At 37.2% G+C, this 19,751-nt stretch overlaps 1 protein-coding gene across 12 annotated transcripts in view; it reads left to right on the top strand.

Moving 5' to 3' along the window:
* The first annotated feature begins 13,284 nt into the window (after positions 1 to 13,284).
* The window catches only part of ZMYND11 (zinc finger MYND-type containing 11), a 108,113-nt gene continuing 101,646 nt past the window's right edge, over positions 13,285 to 19,751 (top strand). For 6 of the 12 annotated variants that reach the window (XM_089533537.1, XM_089533540.1, XM_089533529.1 and 3 more), the window contains exons 1-2: positions 13,286 to 13,542; positions 14,431 to 14,480. The gene's annotated coding sequence lies outside the window, so the exon portion shown is untranslated. Of the gene's footprint in view, positions 13,543 to 14,430; positions 14,481 to 14,577; positions 14,765 to 19,751 lie in introns of those variants that run through there. The other 6 variants (XM_089533538.1, XM_089533541.1, XM_089533536.1 and 3 more) reach the window with 4 other exon arrangements.

The raw sequence follows: 19,751 nt of genomic DNA, 5'->3' as shown, positions 1-19,751 counted from the left end.
TGTTAGGAGAAATTCCTAAAAAATTGTGATCAACATTTTTTTAAAAAATGTATTTTTATGCAATCAGTTTTTATTTTAAATCACAAACTTCAAGACGACCCAAAAATTAATTAGTAAAATGCTCAAGGTTTGATTGGAGCCAGATTTAAATTTGGTATAGTAGAAAACAAAGAGAAAACAAAATGGACAGATTTTTCTATTCCTAGTGGTAATCATGCGCAATATAATATCTGGTTTTCAGACATCTTCCTTTAGAAAGGATATAAATTTATAGCTACTGGTTTGACTATGACTCTGGAGACCAGGGCTTGAATCCTGGCTGGCCCTGTAAACCCACTGTAAACCTTGGGCAAGTCACACACTCTCAGCTTCAGAGGATGGCAGTGGCAAAACACCCTCTAAAGAAACTTGCCAAGAAAACTCCATGATAGGTTTGCCTTAGGGTTGCCATAAGTTGTAAAGGACTTTTGGGCACGCACACAACAACAACAACAACAACAACAACAACAACGTTGCTGTCTCTCCATCTTCATCTGCAATTCATGGAAATAATACTGATTTCTTTTGCAAAGTTATTGCAACAAACTGAGTTACTGGTAGATATGGCATATGTCATGCTGCAAACACTATATAGCACTAAGCAGATAATAAGTATTATTATTAGTTTGTGGAGAGTTTATGGAAAATGAGGGAAGAAAGAAGTTAGAGATATTAATTACTGCAGCCATGTTCACATAATTATCATAATTATTCAAGTTGCATCTTACCATCTTATTAAAGAACAATCCCAAAAAAGTACACATGATTTTTCCTATATAAAGCATGATTTTTATGTTTTTTATAAGGCATAAAGGGCCAATTACACGGTCCACCTCTGGTGCCAGGAAAGTGTGTAAAGACATTTAACCTTTATCCAAGTACCCAAGTGAAAAATTGTGATGCTCCCAAAGTACATTTAGAGGGTCTGTTGGCACTTCTGAAATCAGAAGTCTCATTGGTCTTTCCCTGCACCTAAGCTATAAGATGATGGGGAAGGGGAAATCCAGTTGAAGTCTTACCACTTTTTGCATCTGAATTAAAACTTTAATATCACATCTCTTAATCTTAACACCTCCTTTATTTTGGACTACAATGAAAGTGCCAACATTGTAACAATTCTTGCTACTATGTGGCAGTTTGGAATCCATGCAGAAAAAGCTGTGATGAATAACAAGGCCCGGAGGGGTGTCAGCTATGCATTACACTAGATTTATACACAGCTTAAATTACCAGGCTATGGCTCTGGAGTGGTAGGAACATTCCAGTTGGTTTCTATAAATCTTTTGAAAGATTTGGTCAAAAACATATATTTGATGTATGCGTTGGAGTGCATGGGCTAATCTGAAATGGACTTTCAGGCATTCCATATTGAAATGAGCCAGGGTCTGCAGGATTTAGCACATGATTAAAAATGAAACAGAGCAAAATGAATGCCAATATGATTTCTTTTGTAACCTGGCTTCAATTCTTCTGAAAACGACTAGCAATATTCCCACAGAGGCTAGATCTATCAACAGTTATTAGACCCAGTAGCTAAATTGTTCAGAGGCCATAAGTCCTTGCATACCAGCTGCCATTAGATGACAGAAGGGCAATGGAAGAAGTATTACTTTCATATCTCGACTGGCAACTGTGGGAATCAGGTGGATGGACTGGACAAACTTTTGCTGTGATCCATCACAGCAATTCTTACATTCTTTTCTTTTTGAACATTTATTTCTCACAAGAGAGGGATAGGAAAGACTATTGCTTGGCTAACGATCCCAATGTAATCTTCAGATCTTGGAACACCAGGAACTATTCTGGTCCTATAGATGTACACCCCAAACAGCTGTAGTTGTGGTTCCTCATGTCTGTGAACACAGCTGCAGGTGTGGTAGAATCACACTCTGATAGATAAAACAAAGGGAAGCTTGGGGAGATTAAAAAAAAAGTCTTGACTAGCAAGATTTAGGGTTCATCTACACTGGCCAAACCATTCCTGGCCCCAGAGATGTCCAAAATTCTCCCCATTACCTCTATAATCCAGAGCAACTTTGGCTGGTGGTCTACACATCTCATTGTGCAGCCTGGCTGGTGCGAGTCCAGAGTGACCAGATGTCCTAACTGCAGAGGAGGGCAAATGCACTGCAAAATGTAGGGCATTCAAGAAAAATGTAAAAGCTAAAAACACTCACATAAATATAAATTCAGGCTTCTTAGTCATGCTCAAAATGGAAGACATTTTCAAATTCTTCCTGGAATAAGGCAGTAGCCTTATATATATATAGTTAAGATAGTCACACATGACACACTGTTGATGTTGTTCACTTTGTGAATTTCATAGTTCCTTCTGCTGCATTACAAACCAGCATTAAATCACTCCAGGCTTCAAAGTGGCCTGCGAAAAATACTAGAGGAGTGCAGCTGACATGTAGTAACACTCTGGCAGCCTAGCAGATCTATGTAGTATCTTACATGTGCTAAGATAGCTACACTGAACTACCCCTTTTTATGGTTTATATTACAATTGTTGTTGTTTTTATATCCAATTTTTCTCTGATGCCAGCCTCATAAATATCTTACAGTGTATATAATTATACTAGAAGTTAGACTAGTGTATTCAATCAATGCTTCTGAAGAAAATGATTTCAATTGACACAACCTCAGGATAATCCTTCTTCTTCTTTTATTTGTTTATATTTTGCCTTTCTCCCATTGATGTATCTCAAGGAAGCATGCAGGTTATTTAAAAAAAACTATCCACAAACTTCAATTTAAATATAAATATAAATATAAAAATTATGAAAAAGATAGTTAAATATTATGTTGTTGTGATAGTGCATTGATTTGACAGTAAATGGTGTGTTGTACCCCACCTCAAAACCTGAAGAGAGGTGGTAAATAATTTTAATAATAATAATAATAATAATAATAATTCAATTTAAATTGTTTAAATAAAGTTGAAAACAATTTTAAAATTCATTATAAGGCTATTCAAACAATAAAACAGCACAACACACCACTAAAACCTCATCCCATTCAGTTAATGCTAAAGCAATGCTAAAACAAGTCTATTTTGCAGCAAGGTGCCACAAGAATCCGTTTTCCCCCATTTCCTCCCTTTCTTGTTATATTGAAATAGACAAACTTGTCTGTCTTGCAGGAATAAATCCTGTTGCTCACCCAGAATCGCCCTGTGTGTTTCTGAGACACGGCCAAAAGTTGTAAAATCACAGGAAACCTAATATCCCATGAATGGATTGATTCTAAATAGAGGAGGTCTTGATATAAGTGACTGTGCTACACTTGTATTCAGCTTTGCCCCAGAGGCTCTGAAATTTCAGAGATTAATGGTATGAAGCCTGGCATACCTCCAAGTCCACCAACTTCTGACTGGTTTACATCATCCTCTGTTCATGAGCACAGCAGGATCCTGGAGAACCAAGTCAGCCATGAAGTAGGTTAATCAGTATAGGAATAGAGTCCTAAACCAGGATTTTATGCTAAGCTCACAAAATGGATTTTGGTGTTAAAGCATCTCTCCGCTGGGTACTTTCTTGAAAATGACGGTACAAATCAGGCGTGACTTCTCTCACAATAATAACAGTAAACATCAGGGAAATAACAGTAAAGTTGTTTGCTTTGTAATGAGGGGAGGGAGTAAACTGCTGAGATAGCATAAATGCTACGGCTCGATTTGTTGAATGCGAGCTGCGTGGGTCTTTATGAATAAAGTGCTTATCAATTTTGGCCTAACCTTATTTAAGAAAACAAAAGAAATAAAATGCAGGATTGCAAAGGAATGTAGTTTCCTGTTGTACTTATGCTGATAGTTTGCTGGAGGCAATTTGTATCTGTGGAATATTTTTGAAGGGCTATGAGCAGGGTTTCCTTGTAATAAAAGGCTGAGGAGAACCACATTTTATTCATTCATTCATTCATTTCTTTATTCAATTTATACCCCACTTTTTCCCCTGGAAACAGGACAGCCATGCTTATTTTATTCATGTATCTGTCGCATTCACATGTGAAATGGTAGCATGGGATATTTTGTACATGAAAAGGAGAGAGAAAATAACCCACCTCCAGTTGTATACGTGGAAGGGAAGAACAATAAGAAAAATAACACATACACACACAAGGACACAAATCTTACTTTGCTCCACTTTGCTGCTTCCTGTATTTACTCGGGTCCTGCTTTATTTTCAGTATTGGAACTGGCCTGGAAGGAAAGACTCCAACCAGAATAATGAGATAAGAGAAGAGAAATTGTTAGGGCAGGGGGAATGATAAGGCCCACAGCTTGGAAGTTCTGCTTGATGTAATTTGATGCACAAATGTCCTCGGTGGTAATGGTTTTTATCAGTTTGATCAAGGGCAAGCAACGTGGTCCATCCATCAGACATTGTGGGACTGCCAATCCCATCTGCTGTAGTCAGCATAGCTAATGGTAAAGAAAGCTGGGAGTTGTAGCTCAACAATATAAAGAAGGAAATTTGCCTACTTCGGGTTTAGGCTGATACACTAAATTATGAACTCTCTGCTCAGGGACAACCTGGCAATGATGACTCATGAACTGGTGAGAATCTCTTTAGACTATTGAAGTGTGTTGTGTATGGAGTTGCTATTGAAGTCTGTTCAAAAACATCAGTTAGTTCAAAATACAACTATTAGGACACAGACTGGAATGACACACTGGAAGCATATCTTGGTTATTAATTTTAAAGCTCTACAAGGATTTGGGTCTAGATTTCCTATGGGATCACCTCTTTCCATAAAATCCACCCTGTACATTCAGGTCCTGTGGAAGACATTTACTCCAGTTAGCCAGGACTAGGTTAGCAGCTGTCACCCAGATGGCTTTTTTCCTCAGCTCACCTAGAGTGTGCAACAACTTGCCAGAAGAGATTCGAAAGCTGAATATGTTGTCTGAATTTAAAATAGCACAAAAGACCAGTCTCTTCTGGCAGGTCTGTTGAGATGATTTTTAAACTGTGAATTTTAAATTAGGAATCTTTAATTATGGATTAATTGTGTTAATATATAGTGGTCTTATTTGTTATTTTAAATTGATTTGATGCATATTTAATTGATGGTGGGTGTTTTTAACTGATATATGTTGTATATTAATCTGTTGTTTCTCTGCCTCAATCCATGAGGAAAAAAGAGAAGAAGCAGAAGAAGAAGTATTCCTTGCCAGTTTTGAGAAATCCTGGTCATGCTGTCTGGGGGATTCTGGGAGTTGTAATCAAAAAGTAACTTTTCTGAGTTCTGGTTGGAAGCAAGAATTTAGTCATGCCTGAAAAGGATGGAAAGGAATCATGAGTCTGACTATGGCACATGAGATGATGCATGAAGAAGTATGCTGTTGCATGCATGTTTTTCTGCTACTTGTGTTCTGACTCAAATGATTAAAAGCACTAAACCACACGAAAGCATGGTGTGAACAGACTACATAAGCCTGAAAGCACATGGACCTAAAAATTAACTGCTGTTGTTTTAAAGCAAACAAAAATGTCTAGACCAAAAGAGATAACCTGTATATTTATTCATATCTGTCCATGAGTCATATCAAAAAGGTTTAAAAAACACACACTAATGAAATGGTTTGTGCAAATTCAGGGTATGACAACACTGGGGGTGGAGTGAAATCATTTTGAGGGAACGAGATATTTTGTGGATCAAGAAATCGTCTTTATTATAGCATCTCTCTCTTCTTGGAATAGAATTTCATTTTGTTGGCCCCCATCTATTCCATTACTGAGTACAGACAACAATTTCACTTTTTTATTGTTCTTCTCAGTGTAGATTTTGTTAGTTTGTTGAGAAATTGAGATGACTCCACAGTAATGACACCAACCCCAAATCCTTCTAGCAGTTTCCTATGCATCTCATATATCACAGGAGACAAAATAGAATCCTATTGCCTTCATAGCACAAGCACAATGGGTTCACTTGTCCCCTAAATTGTTTCCAGGCACCACCAGGCAAATAGGAATGGGACCACCATATGGCCATCCTCCCTACTCTCAGTTCACATCCCTTGTCTGGAAGAATATTATGGTTAATAGTGGAACTAGCCAAAAGAAATCCAGGAGCATCCACAGGGTCATATTCCACCATCTGACTTCCAGCATAGGTCATCCAGCAGGAAGTCAAAAACAGGTCTGAAATCTGATTGACATGGATTTAGAAAATCAGTTTTGTATAAGTGTGCCTGGAGTTGCATAGTCATTGCCCACTCATCCATCTTATCCCCATAATAAAAATAAAGAATATTTGCAACCAGCCCGTACTAGTTATTATCATCATCAGCCTCCACAGGAGTTTCTTTTTATGGAGCAGTTGAGCCATTAGTTCTTTCAAACTAGTTGGGACTGCCTCTTTTTGTACGAAGGCATTAATCATCCCCTGTCTGGACTCAGCCAGTTAATCAACCTTTGCTAGTCGTTGTTAGCCAAGAAGGTCAAGAGTCAAACAAACAAACAAACGATAGCCTGAATCACTCAGCAGATCTTGCCTACATCTTTTAACCTCAGCAGCTGAAATTCGTTGTACAGAATGGAGCCAGGAATCACTGGTTATGCATGAAACTGCTTTCACAGATTTATTTTATTCATTTGTATTTCTCATCTCCATAGTTCTGAAAGGATGCCTTGACAGGGTGAATTTATCTTCCAGACTGACATTTTTCTCTTTGATTGTTGAACATTAAATGACAATTGTTGCAGAAGGTCACAAGTAATGCCCAAGAACTCCAAAACACTCCCTAAAGCACCTATACAGGGGGATCAGTTTATCTCAATGATGGTGAGATGTATTTCTAAATAAATGTGTATCACACCTGTGTAACTTGTAACTCACCAAGCCAAATGCATCTCCAAAATTCCACCTTAATCAATTTGATTGATTCCCCCAAATGGGAAGAGAGATTGTCAGATATCTGGCAGAGCACAAAATGTGATTGATAGACTGCATTCTCTCAGTGAGTCACTAGTTGTGCAAAATAATGAGACTGAAAGGTTTGCAAGAGAATATAGACAAAGAAGAAAACTTAGTGCGACTTAAAGACTGCAAGAGGGCAAAATGCCTATAGAGTGCAAATGCTAAGTGCATAATTATATCTATTTAGTATTCTCTTAATACTTTTAAAATTAAAAAACTCTACATTGGTTAGGAATTCTATTTTCAGCAGTTTTTAGTGTTTTAGAAAGACCTGCATAAGCACTTATATTTGTGTTCACAGAAATATCCATTTGTGTAACACTTAAGATCTCTGGAACTTATTTAAACTGCACCTTTCAGCATCTCTCACCCATGGCTATGCTGGTGAAGATTTCTGGGAAATATAGCAACAACATCTAGAGGACTGCATAATTCTCATCCTTGTTCCCTAGAATTTATGACTGCACCTCTGAGTTATCATACTCTCAAGATATCTGGACTAAGCCTATTTGTTGAATAATTCATTTAAGTAATTAAGACAGATGATGAATGTCTTGGTAACATGGAGAAAGTCTGATGTATTTACAGCATGTACAAACATGGAAGAATGTGCTTTTAGTTCTGCTTAGAAAATATCTTATATTTAAATCTTACACTGAGTTGATTTCCATTTAAAGCTATATCAGCAGTTAACTTTATAAAAAAATAAAATAAACTAGATGCTCATATGCCTTCCTCACCTTAGCATAGAGGCAAAGAGGAAGCATTTGATTAATTTTTAAATTAACTGCAGCTTGCCATGTCATTCAGACCTGCAAAATTACGCTTAACTAGTTAATAGAATGAAGCCAACTGCAAACCATAGTTTATGAAACTAGCTTGCTGTTACTAATCATAGTTAACACTAATGACTGTCTGATTTATTGCTACAATTATTGTCAGCCTTTAGTTAATTTAAAATGTAGGTGTACCATCTCCTTCTCATGGTTGTAGATTGCGGAAGAGATGGAAATGGAGAAGGTGTCCCTGAATGTACGCCATTGGCAGGTTTCATTTTTATCGATTTTATTGTCTGTATGTACAGTGCTGTGTAAATCTACAGCGCTATATAAAGTATAATAATAATAATAATAATAATAATAATAATAATAATAATGTGTAGGCTTATACTCTGAATGCTAAACCATAGCTTAGAATTGTTCCCAAATGCAGTCACTTTAATTACAAATTACTGTAAGCATGTGTAATAGCTTCCTTATTGTTTAAATGATGGTCCATATTAGACTTTGAAATCTATACATGCTTTGAAAATAGTTTTTAGCATAATGTAACAAACTTTATGCCGTGTGAAGTTTTGTCATTTTCAATGTATATTGGTGGGAATGGCAAAACATCTCTTAGTGACAATATTGTCAGTGGCTTGGTCAGAAATAGAGAAGCATTGGATAGAAGCAGACAACCAGAATGTTTCCAGATGGATAGGAAAAATCTGGCATATAGGCTTAATGGAAATGTTGATTTACACTGTAAAGGCCTTAAAAATAACAAAGCAGATTAAAACATTTAGGGAATCTGTCATTCTGATATTTTTATGTCAACAAGGATTGTGATGTGAGATATCCTGCTACTCAGAATAGAGCATTTTGGAGAATCACAATCAGTGGACCCTTGTTATACGCTGGGGTTTGGTTCCAAGATCCCCCGTGTATAATAAAATCCGTGTATATGCTCAAGACCCATTAAATATAATGACATAGCAGAATGGTGTCCCTTATAAAAATGGAAAATCAAGGTTTGATATTTGAAATTTATACCTTTTTTGAACATTTTCAAACTATGGATGCTTGAATCCATGTATAAAAAAATCAGGGTATATGAAGGTCTGACTGTATTGGTGTAGAGTTCTTAGCATTCAGACTGATTGTGAAAAAAGATGAACAGCACACACAAAGAAAAACAAGACTTAATGAATCAACAAGATTGATCAAGATGTGAACGTTACAGAATGAACTTACCTGCTTTAAATGCCTGCCAGATATATTGATATTTATAGTTATATACAGTGTGTGTGCGTGTGCGTGTGTGTTATTCTAATGAGGAGAGCAAGTACTCAGGACAAGCTAGAAAGAAGAAGAGATTTTGGGGGGGATACCTCAGTCACCTTTGCTCTGAATCCACAGTTAGTTGACCCTAAGCCTTCTCTTACCTTGACCCATGGATAAGTTGGCTCAGGTTTTGGGGGGTCTATTTTTTGACTAAAATTTCTTGACTAATACACAAATATATATGGTACATAATTAAGTATAATTAATTAATTAGCATCTTCTGTTCCACCCCCATCTTGCTTTATTGGGCAATAGCCATGGTGAGCGATAGAGGTCTGTTCTTCTGTTGATTGGGGTTTAGCCATATTGACATTTCCACCCTCTCTCTCCAGCAATATCCAGTGTGACCATCAGAAGAAGGATCTCTGATGCAGTTCCTCCTCACACCAGAAATTGCTGTCAGAACAGGGATGAAACATCAGCCCTAATCAATTGGAGAAAAGATCTCCACTGATCACAGCATTTGCTAACTGGTAAAGCAGGACTGGGTGATTTTTATGATTATAGCAATAATGCTATGATCGTGAATAAGCATGGACTGTGAAAAGATGCCCCAAAAGATGCTCTAGTCACTTGAACAAGGATACATATTTTATATTTTAAAACTACAGGTCTATTGTCACCTTAAGACAGATACCCACATTTTTTGTACATACAGGATGGACTTGTAAAATAAACAAACGTTTCATAGGTCAGATGATGGCCATGACTGCTCATCCTTACAGAACTAACAGCAATCAAATTCTTACACATTTCATTTTGCAACTGATGTATATATTGTCTTTTTCTATTTCTCACATTAGTAATAAGAATTTAATTTATAGATTACTTCAAAACACACATCCTAACATATCCTATTTTTTTTTTAAAAAAGGCATTCTCATATGATTTGTTCTCTATTAACACACACACCATTTACAAGAAAGGGCCAAAGCTGCTTTTATTGTCAGCAAAATCAATAAAAAATGAATTAAAATAGCCTTGTGTACTCCTTTGGCGGTGTCCTCCTCCTCCTCTCACTGCTGCTTCTTCCCTGGTTTCAGTGGGTTCAGCTCAGCTTTTGCACTAGCTGAGTAATGTATCTGAAAAATTTACTGGCATAACTTTGGAAGGTTTAAAAACTGCTTTTATTATTAGATTCTCCCACACCATTGCTTTTGCATGCTGGCTCTCATTCCTCTTTGATCCTTTATGGACTTGGCTTGCGGACTACATCTGAAAACTTTTGCATACTGAGGCTGCATCCATACAGCTAAAATAATTCAGGTTGACACCACTTTAACTGCCATGGCTCAACACTGTGGAATTCTGGTCATTGTAGAATGTTGTGGTACCAGAGCTCTATGACAGAGAAGGCTACATGTCTCACTAAATTCACACAGAGCGCTGTATACAAGCACTGCAGCAAGTATTTTCTCAGCAAAAGCTGTAGAGCAAGTAGTATGTGCCAGCGAGAAAGCAAATTTACGTTGAAGACAATCAACACATTATTTTGAGTAGCATCAATTTCATTTCTTTCTGTGGCACCTATGAACTGATCTCTTGTGGCCACAATTCAGCAAATCCAGGAGTTATTGGAAGACTGGTAAAACTTGTGGCATGTATGAACTCAGCCAACCAACTCATGCCATAGTCTTCAGCAGCCTCTTGAAGACCGTCCAGAATGAACTGCCATCTAAAGCCCTCTTGAAGCCATCCAAAATTAATTTCTGGATCACACCAAGCTGCTTCTGAAAATTACTCCTTTGAAGATCATGACACAGACATCTCTGCACACAGCCAAACTGTCCTGCTTTTCTAATACTCTGGAAAAAAGGGTTCACAGTGGAAGACTCCCAGCTGGAAGGCTCCCAGGTGGAAACCATCACTATAGTCCTACTACAGCAGCTGACTGAGTTATTCCCACAGGGGACAAAAACAAGAAATTAATCAACCAGAGCTACAAAGTGGCTAGTATGATGCATGGTGAGTGAAGGGGATATGTGACATATTATGTAATGACCACTTGGAACTATACTAGTGTGTCTTTCTGGCTTCCCAACATTGTTTTGCAGTAGTGTACATGCATGTGCACCTACACACAAAGTTTTTGAGGAAATTATTAAAGGACTCCAAGATCATTAAAGGCACAGAGGAATTTCAGCACCAAAACAGTGAAAGTAGTGTTTGAGAAGAGAAAGGAATTTGCTGAATGCTTTCAGCAATTTAAGAAGTTGGAGGTTTGACAACAGCACAGTTCATGAGGCCAGGGGATTTTTTCCAAAATGCTGCAGGAAGATAGTGATTTCCTGTAGCTGTTGTTTCTCTTCAAGAGGATCATGGCTCACTTGGATGTACTCTAGTCAACTCCAAAGAAAAACCACCAAAGCTGTATCAGTGAGGTGAACCTGTTCTCTACTTGGCCAGTCCCACTAGGCACCTGTTGCCTCCAAGACTTGCTGTTCTATAATCTGAACTATTATGGGCAGTATTGCCATGTGTGCCTTCAAGTCGCCTGTGAACCTATGGTGACCCTTTGAATTTCATGGTGGCAACAGGTGTCTAGCAGAGGACAGATTCACCTGACTGATATAGCTTCGGTGGCTGTTTTATAGCTCCATTAATTTCACAAGAAATACTCAGAGGTGGTTTTGCCAGTTCCTTCCTTTGAAATATATCCTACAGCAGCTGGTATCCATTAACAGTGTCCAATCCAAGTACTAACCAAGGCTGACCCTGTTTAGTTTCCAAGATCAGTTGGGATCTGGTTCATTTAGGGTATTTAGGCCTTAATGGGGATTACTAAGATAAATATATATATATAATTATTGCTGCACTACATAATTTTAGTTATTGTGATCCCCAAGTACAAACCTGATAACTGACTGCAGTAACTAAAAGCATGCACTATACCTGTTATAGCCATTAAAATATTTACAGTATTATATAATCACATTATATAATCGTAATAGACAAACAATAAAACATAACACATTCAACCAAGCAATCAAATTATCCTTATTAGTTCTTTCCCACACAAATACCAGACTGTTGTTCTTCGTTGCCTCCAGGAACCCCCTGTTCTCAAAACATAATTGTGAAAATGATGGAAAGACAGATCAATTTTGCCTTTGTCAGGGGAGGAAAAAAAAGAAAACAACCCCCCCCCCCTTCATAACTGGTTTTCAGTTGCTGATGGACAAAGAACCTGAACTACAACAACTGGCAAAAAATAACGACCAGGGTGGCAACCTTCTGGTATTATATGTGTGATGAGAAAGAATGTTCTTCTATTAAAAGTGATAAAGTAGTAGAATTAAGAAATAAAAATTAATTTTAATTTCTTAATTCTACTGCATTATCACTTTTAATCGGATAAAGTTTATTACACACAGAGAGATATATATGAATTGATATTTTGATATATATACACACATATCCTTTTAATTTTATTTCTTAAATGTACTGCATTATCGCTTTTAATAGAACATTGTACACACACACACACATATACATTTATTATACACACACACATGAACTGATATTTGATATATATATATATACACACACACACACACATCCTTTTAATTTTTCTTTCTTAATTCTACTGCATTATCACTTGTAATAGAATACACAAACATATTTATACACACTAACACATACATACATATGCATTGATATTTTGATATATATACATACACATCCTTTTTTATTTCTTAATTGTACTGCATTATCACTTTTAATAGAACACACATATTTAAACACACACATACATATGAATTGATATTTTGATATATACATACATACACACACATCTTTTATTTTTTATTTCTTAATTCTACTGCATTATCACTTTTAATAGAACATTTATTAGATAGACACACACACATATGTACTGATATTTTTCTAGAGCTTGTTGCTGTAAAGGACCTGTTCTTTCTTTTCCCTTAAACCTTTGTCTGGACAATGGGATTATTTGCACTAGGAAAGGGGGATTTATTTGCCTTTTCCCCCCCTCCAGGCAAAAGCAATAGGGGGAATCTTCCCCAAGAGTTGGAAGAATCAAACCCATGCTTTTGAATTTCCAATCTGTGCCTCTCCATCCGACATAATAATAATAAAATTTGGGGAGAGGAAGGGGAAAAAAAAGAGATTTGTGTGTGTGTGTGTAAAAAAGGAGAAATAAACAGCAACTCCACCAGACACCACTAGAGTTCTCCTTCTCCTAAGGATCTGTGGCTTCACCCTTAAATCCTGTTTACCCCAGAAAAGCTAGAAGTGTGGAGAGAGAGAGAGAGAGAGAAGAAGAGAGAAAAATTCAGACACAATAAAAACTCCTATGCAAAGGGGGCAATATGTAGGGAAAAAAGAAGAGGAAGGAGAGAGAGAGGGCAAAAAGGATTGCAAAAGTTTCTCCTGGGTTTAACTTCTTCATCTCCTTATTATTATTTTCCCTCCTTTGCCCTGCAGCAACAAGAAAGAAGAGCACAAGGTGAGAGAGAGGGGGAGAAGAAAAATTAAAAATAAAGATATATATATAAAGACTCTGTTTTGAAATAATAATAATAATTTTAGGCCTGGGGAAAGAGAGAAAAGACTTTGGGTTTTGCACCTCCCTTTTGGAGGATGATGATGATGATGATGTGTCTTTTATTCTTGGTTTCTTTAATAATGGAGGAAAGGGAAAAGGAGGAAGGGAAGAAGGAGAGAAAGCTCTCTTTTGTGGGAATCTTCTTTTTTTAATAATAATAAAAAAATAATATGATGGAGGGTTATAAATATGGCGCCTTAAAGGGAGGGAAAGAAAGGAAAAGAAGACCTTACAAAATCATGTACATAATTGAGCCACAAAAGGAGGAAGGGAAAAGGGTGGATGATGGTTTTGTGTGTGTTGCTTTTTTAATGGAGATTAGTACAATGTGTTGCAAAAACAATTAGTCCATGATGCTGATGAATCTTTGTGATCATGTTCGGCTGTGCCAAGAGGATTGGAGGGCAAGGGGCATTATTATTAATTATTATTATTATTAATTATTATTATTATTATTTTATTACTTGTTGTCGTTGCCTTTCCTTGAGAATCTAACCCAGTGGGAAAATTATATATATATATATATATATATATATATGATTATTAATAGTATTTAAATAATATTAATAATCTTATTTAAATATTTAAATAAGGTTATTAATATTAATTAAATATTATTAAATAATATTATATATAGATATAATTTATATATATTATATATAGATAGATAGATATTTTATATATATATATATATATATATATATAGGGTAGGGATTGCACAGTTTTGGAAGCAAAAGGGTGGCTGCTCCTCTTCTGAAAATCCATAATTTTTATTTATTTATCTTTTAGGACGTGGTTTTCTGGTGTAATGCGAGTTATATTCGACACCTGAGGGAAAGGTGAGACTTAAGGGGCTGAGGAATTGGGGGGGGGGGGCAAAGTGTGTGTTTGTGTGTTAAAACAAGGCTGCGGGGAGTGTGGGGGGAGAAAACGCTTTGCGGCCTGCTTCGAACGCTGGAGCCGGGGACTCGAGTGATGCGAGAGGCCGGGGAAGGCGTCGCCTATCCCGGGCGCAACCCTAACTGTGTCTTTCCGGTCCCCCCCTCCTCCTTTGGATGGGCCTGTCGGGTTCACGAGCGGCTGGGTTGCGTGTCCTTTCGCAAAAGGAGGCTTTTGAAGCCAGGTTTGGAGGGGGAGATGGCAAATGTGGTTGCGGGGTGTGGACGCCTGAGAGGGAGGACGAAGGAGGGCGGGAGGGTCTCCCTTCTGAAGGGACCTTGGGAAGGGTAAAAGGGCTCCCACGCCCACTGCCTCCCCCCCAAGGCAAGGGAGTCGGGGGCTTATTCTTTATTCAGTGTATATATTTGAGAGAGTCTTTACCCTTCATAAAATAGAAAGAAAGGGAAGGAAGGCAATATAGTCTGTCTTGGAGAAGGAGGGGCACACCGATGGTTTTGTTTTTTATCATGTAATATAATGGGGAAGGGGACACAGATTGTTATATTTCTCATGCATAGTATCATTTAATATATTGGGAAGAAGGGGGGACAGAGGTTATTTTATATATATATATATATATATATATATCATGCATAATATCATTTAATGTCATGGGAAAGGGGACACAGGTTGTTTTTTTATATATATGTGTGTGTATATATATATATATATATATATATCTTTATTCATTTTCATGCACAATATCGTTTTCTTCACACATTATCTTCTGCACATTTTCCAACCCAATATTAGTTTCATTTGCCTATACAGGGCTTCGGATTTTATATTGTGAATTGCATTGTAAACATTTTCATTGTAGTAAAGTAATCTGAATTAATAATAATAGTCCTAAAAACGAACTTCAGATTTTGCTGTTCCCGTTGCCTTTCACAGTGTCAAAGACTTGCACTTCCTTTGTAGATTTTTTAAAGCATGATCAGCATATATAGTTATATAGTTAAACCTTTAGCTTCCATTCTTCTTTCCAATTTGCTTGTCCTTACAACCCCTCTTAGTGATATTATGTAATACAGTATCACAAAAGCTGTATAAAAGTCGATAATCTAAATGTGTGGCTCTGAATTTAAATTTAAATATATCATTTTGTACATCCTTTCCATGTAACTCTCATAATCTATGTTCTAGGTTCCTTCCTTCCTTCTAACTCTTCCCTAAAACCATATCTTACATTTTTACAAGAAAGAAAAGCGAGGGAAGGTTATAATGGAGGGGAAAGACACAGGTTGAAAAGCCCCTTCTTTCCCCCCTGATCTATGGATCCGTAAGCTTAGCAAATTAACAGTGAGAATCAGTGATCATAAGGACATGAACAACACGGATAAAGAATGGTTCCCTGTTACAGACTTTTGTAAAAAGAGATGGGAAAGACAAAATATTAAATGCTGAACTTCATAGAAACAATGCTGCTGGAGATATGGAAGCGATATGACAGTCTCCTGATAGCTGAATAAGCTGGCTTGAGTTGTTTCATGGATGTGGATATTGAGTAAAGATTCTTGCACTTGTCTAATGGGATAGTACTGTCTTCTTCCTCTGAGCCTAAAGCAGTACTTCTCAAATAGTGGGGTGCGCCCCCAGGGGGGGCGCGAGGCTCCGTAAAGGGGGGCTCGTTTGACCAATTTTATAGACAAATGATACTGTTTACAGTCACGCGGGGCGCGCGAAATGTTTTCTTCTTCCTGGGGGGGGGGGCATGACAGAAAATAATTGAGAAGCACTGGCCTAAGGCCTAAAGCAACATCCATAGAGTTTCCAAGTGATTTCATATCAAGGCACTCCTCAAATCTGATCCTGCTTAGATTTAAGCAGGTTGGTGGTGCTGTGATTGCTGTTGTTTTGTTCCCTTAAGTTGTTTCTGATTTATGGCAACCCCAAGGCGAACCTATCACTGGATTTTGGCAATATTTGTTTGGAGGAAGTTTGCCATTGCCATCCTCTGAGGCTGAGAGAGTGTGGCTTCCCCCGAGTGGTTTTCTATGGCTGGTCTCCTGAGTCCTAGCCCAATACTCAAACCACTATGCCAAACTTTTTTTTTTACATTATATTTTTATTTTATTAAATTTGTATCCCACCTTTCCCTCCAAAATGGGACTCATGGAGCTCACATTAACACTGAATAAAATGTACAGTTAAAATACAAAGAGAGAAGATATTAAGGCCTAAATCTGGTTACTAGTTCCAACAGGAGTAGTCTCAATGAATCAGTTTCTAAAAGGTGAATCAGCACTTATGTAAATCTGGTTGTTTCAATGTCCAACAGATACTAGCAATTGGATTTAGGCCTAAAACAGAATTAAAGGGGTCATCTCAAATAATTTCAGACACAATTTAACTATAGAAAAGGCAGTTGGTAACAAGACTCTTCCTCAGCTATGGATTGGTTGCTAAAATCCCCTGTCAGATTCATGTAGGCCTTACAATTTTTTCTCCAAAGAAATAATTTTCTCTAATGATGTGTTCTCTAAGGAGGCACTTCCTACCATATTTTTCTTCTTTAAAAAAAAAAGCTGAAACTCATACTGAAATAAATCTAGCTACTTTACATATTTAAACTTTAATGAAAGTTGGTAAAATGCTTATTGCAAAAATAAATATATAAAAATAAGTGTAAAACAAGAGGAATTCATGGATCCTATAATAAAATAAAATATTAGGGATTTTTTTAAAAAAATCTCAGCACATCAGAGATAGATATTATAATTGTATTTCCAAAACAATGATGTATATGTGGTCTGGTGTCATGATAATATAAGATGCTAGATCTGGACATTGCCTCTGTTAAATAAAAGCTTAGTTATGTTTGATTTCATCCAGATGCTGAAATTCCAACCTTCAAATCTCTGCGTACCAACATCTTTTGTTTTAGCTGTTCAGCAAACAAATTTTGAATAGGGGGAATTAACAGCAAAGAATCAAGTGGGTTCTCTTGGAGCACGTGAAACTATAGAGTTTAAAGAGAAGGGAGTGGAACTAAAAATATAAGAGAGGGGATTAGATTAAAGGCCTGTGCAATTCCAGCATTGTGTTCTCACAGTGACAAACCAGTCTGTAACTGGATTGGTGGAAGTGGATTTGCATGCGCCATTCAACAAAGTCCCCTGACCCTCCGTATATTTCAAGGGGCTATAGAATCAGAGTTGGAAGGGCCATCCGTTACAACCCCCTTCCATGCAGGAACTCACAATCAAAGCATCCCCGACAGATGGCCATTCAGTGTTTGTTTAAAAATCTCCAAAGAAGGAGACTCCACCATACTCTGAGGGAGAGTATTCCACTGTTGAACAGCTCTTACTCCTAATGTTTCTCCTAATGTTAGGTGGAATCTCTTTTCCTGTAGCTTGCATCCATTGTTCCATGTCCTATTCTCTGGAGCAGCAGAAAGCAAGCTCACTCCATCCTCAGTATGACCCCCCCTTCAAATTCTTAAACAGGGCTATCATATCACCTCTCAGTCGTCTCTAGCCCACATTGTGCTAGCTTGTTTGCAAGAATATCATGGGGCAGGGGTAATGATGAAGTCTATTTGCACTTGTCTAAACATATGGATCCAATCAACAATGTTCCATCTCATATTCTGCAGTAGTATGAACTGTGAACATACTGTGAACTGTGAAGCTCGACAGTGGAATGGACTTTTTCAGAGTGTGGTGGAGTCTCTTTCTTTGATGATTTTTAAACAGAGGCTAGATGAGCATCTGTTGGGAGTGCTTTGATTGTGAGTTCCTGCATGGCAAGGGGTTGGACTGGATGTCACTTGAGGTCTCTTCCAGCTTTATGATTCTGTAGTTCTAACATAAGAAGTGTAACAATATGTATTTTATTCCCTTTTATTAAGGGGCATCCCACACTACACTGGGATAACTTGTAGTACCTGCTCCTGAGAGAACATAGTAGCCATTTCAACATCCAGAGTATGTTTCTTAATCCAGGGGTAATTAAGAGAGCCTGCTTCCTTTAAAACAAGAGTATAGAATTTGCAGTTCATTCATAAGCGTGATTGAAAAATAGTATACATATCGAGTCTCCATTATCTGGAGTTCCAAAATCCAAACCACTGCAAAAACCAAAACTTTTTCCATTGGTGGCTGAGATAGTGACAGCTTTCCTTTCTGATAGTTCTGTGTACACAGACTTTGTTTCATGCACAAAATTATTTTAAAATACTGTATAAAATTACCTTCAGACTGTGTGTGCAAAGTATATACGAAACATAAATGAATTTTATGTTTAGACTTGGGTCCCATCTCCAAGAGAGCTCATTATGTATGTATATGCAGATTAAAGTATTCAGTAAACAAACAAACAAACAAACAAATAAATCCAAAACACTTCTGGTCCCAAGCATTTCAGATAAGAGATATTCAACCTGTATAATTTTACGAGTTACCTAATCTGTGTTCAGAGCCCTCAATGTCATCCTAAAATCTTGTTTATCTCATAATAACCCCGGGAGGTAAATGAATTTGAGACGTGGAAGGGAAACAACTAACTTCCATATTGAGCAGGCATTAAAACCAGTGCTGTATCAGTTTCTCCTTAGCACCCCCACAATAATGTATTTTTATGTAACATAAGTGGTGTGAATACAAAGTGTCAAGACTGTTAGACTGCTTTAAACATGGAAATGAATGAGGGATGGAGAACATTTAGTTGGAAAGATGTGATTGCTGCTCTGTTTCCTGATATATCATAAAGGTAGCTGGAGATGTCAAATAGGAGAGAATGAGCCTGTGACCCAGTGGATTGGGCAGGTAAAATACATGCAGATGTTTCCAGGTTCAGTCTTGCCACTTCCAGTTAAAAATATACCTTGGAAGACTATTTCTACATCTTTGAATATAGCCCTTATTTAAACATGCTGTGATGCTTATAATGAAATATACGGACACTTACATTTCTGTAGATATTTTGTCGGCTATCTTTTTATAAAACCCTTTTTGAGGTCTGTCACGAACCCTACCTTGACCAGTGACATAGCAGATCATGTTCATAGTGGATTGTTAGATTTAAATTTGTAGGCCTGCTTGTGGTTTACATGTAGGGTTTTTTAGTACATCTTTATTTAACTATAACAATTATTATTATTATTAACCTTTATAAAGCGCTGTAAATTTACACAGCGCTGTACAAATATAGTATATTCACATCTC

This window comes from Sceloporus occidentalis, unplaced genomic scaffold (genome assembly GCF_023333645.1).
Source record: "Sceloporus occidentalis isolate IW3139 unplaced genomic scaffold, rSceOcc1.0.p SCAF_7, whole genome shotgun sequence".
Lineage (NCBI taxonomy): Eukaryota > Metazoa > Chordata > Lepidosauria > Squamata > Phrynosomatidae > Sceloporus > Sceloporus occidentalis.
Note: the sequence above shows the minus strand (reverse complement) of the source record. Positions and strands in the feature narration are given on the sequence as shown.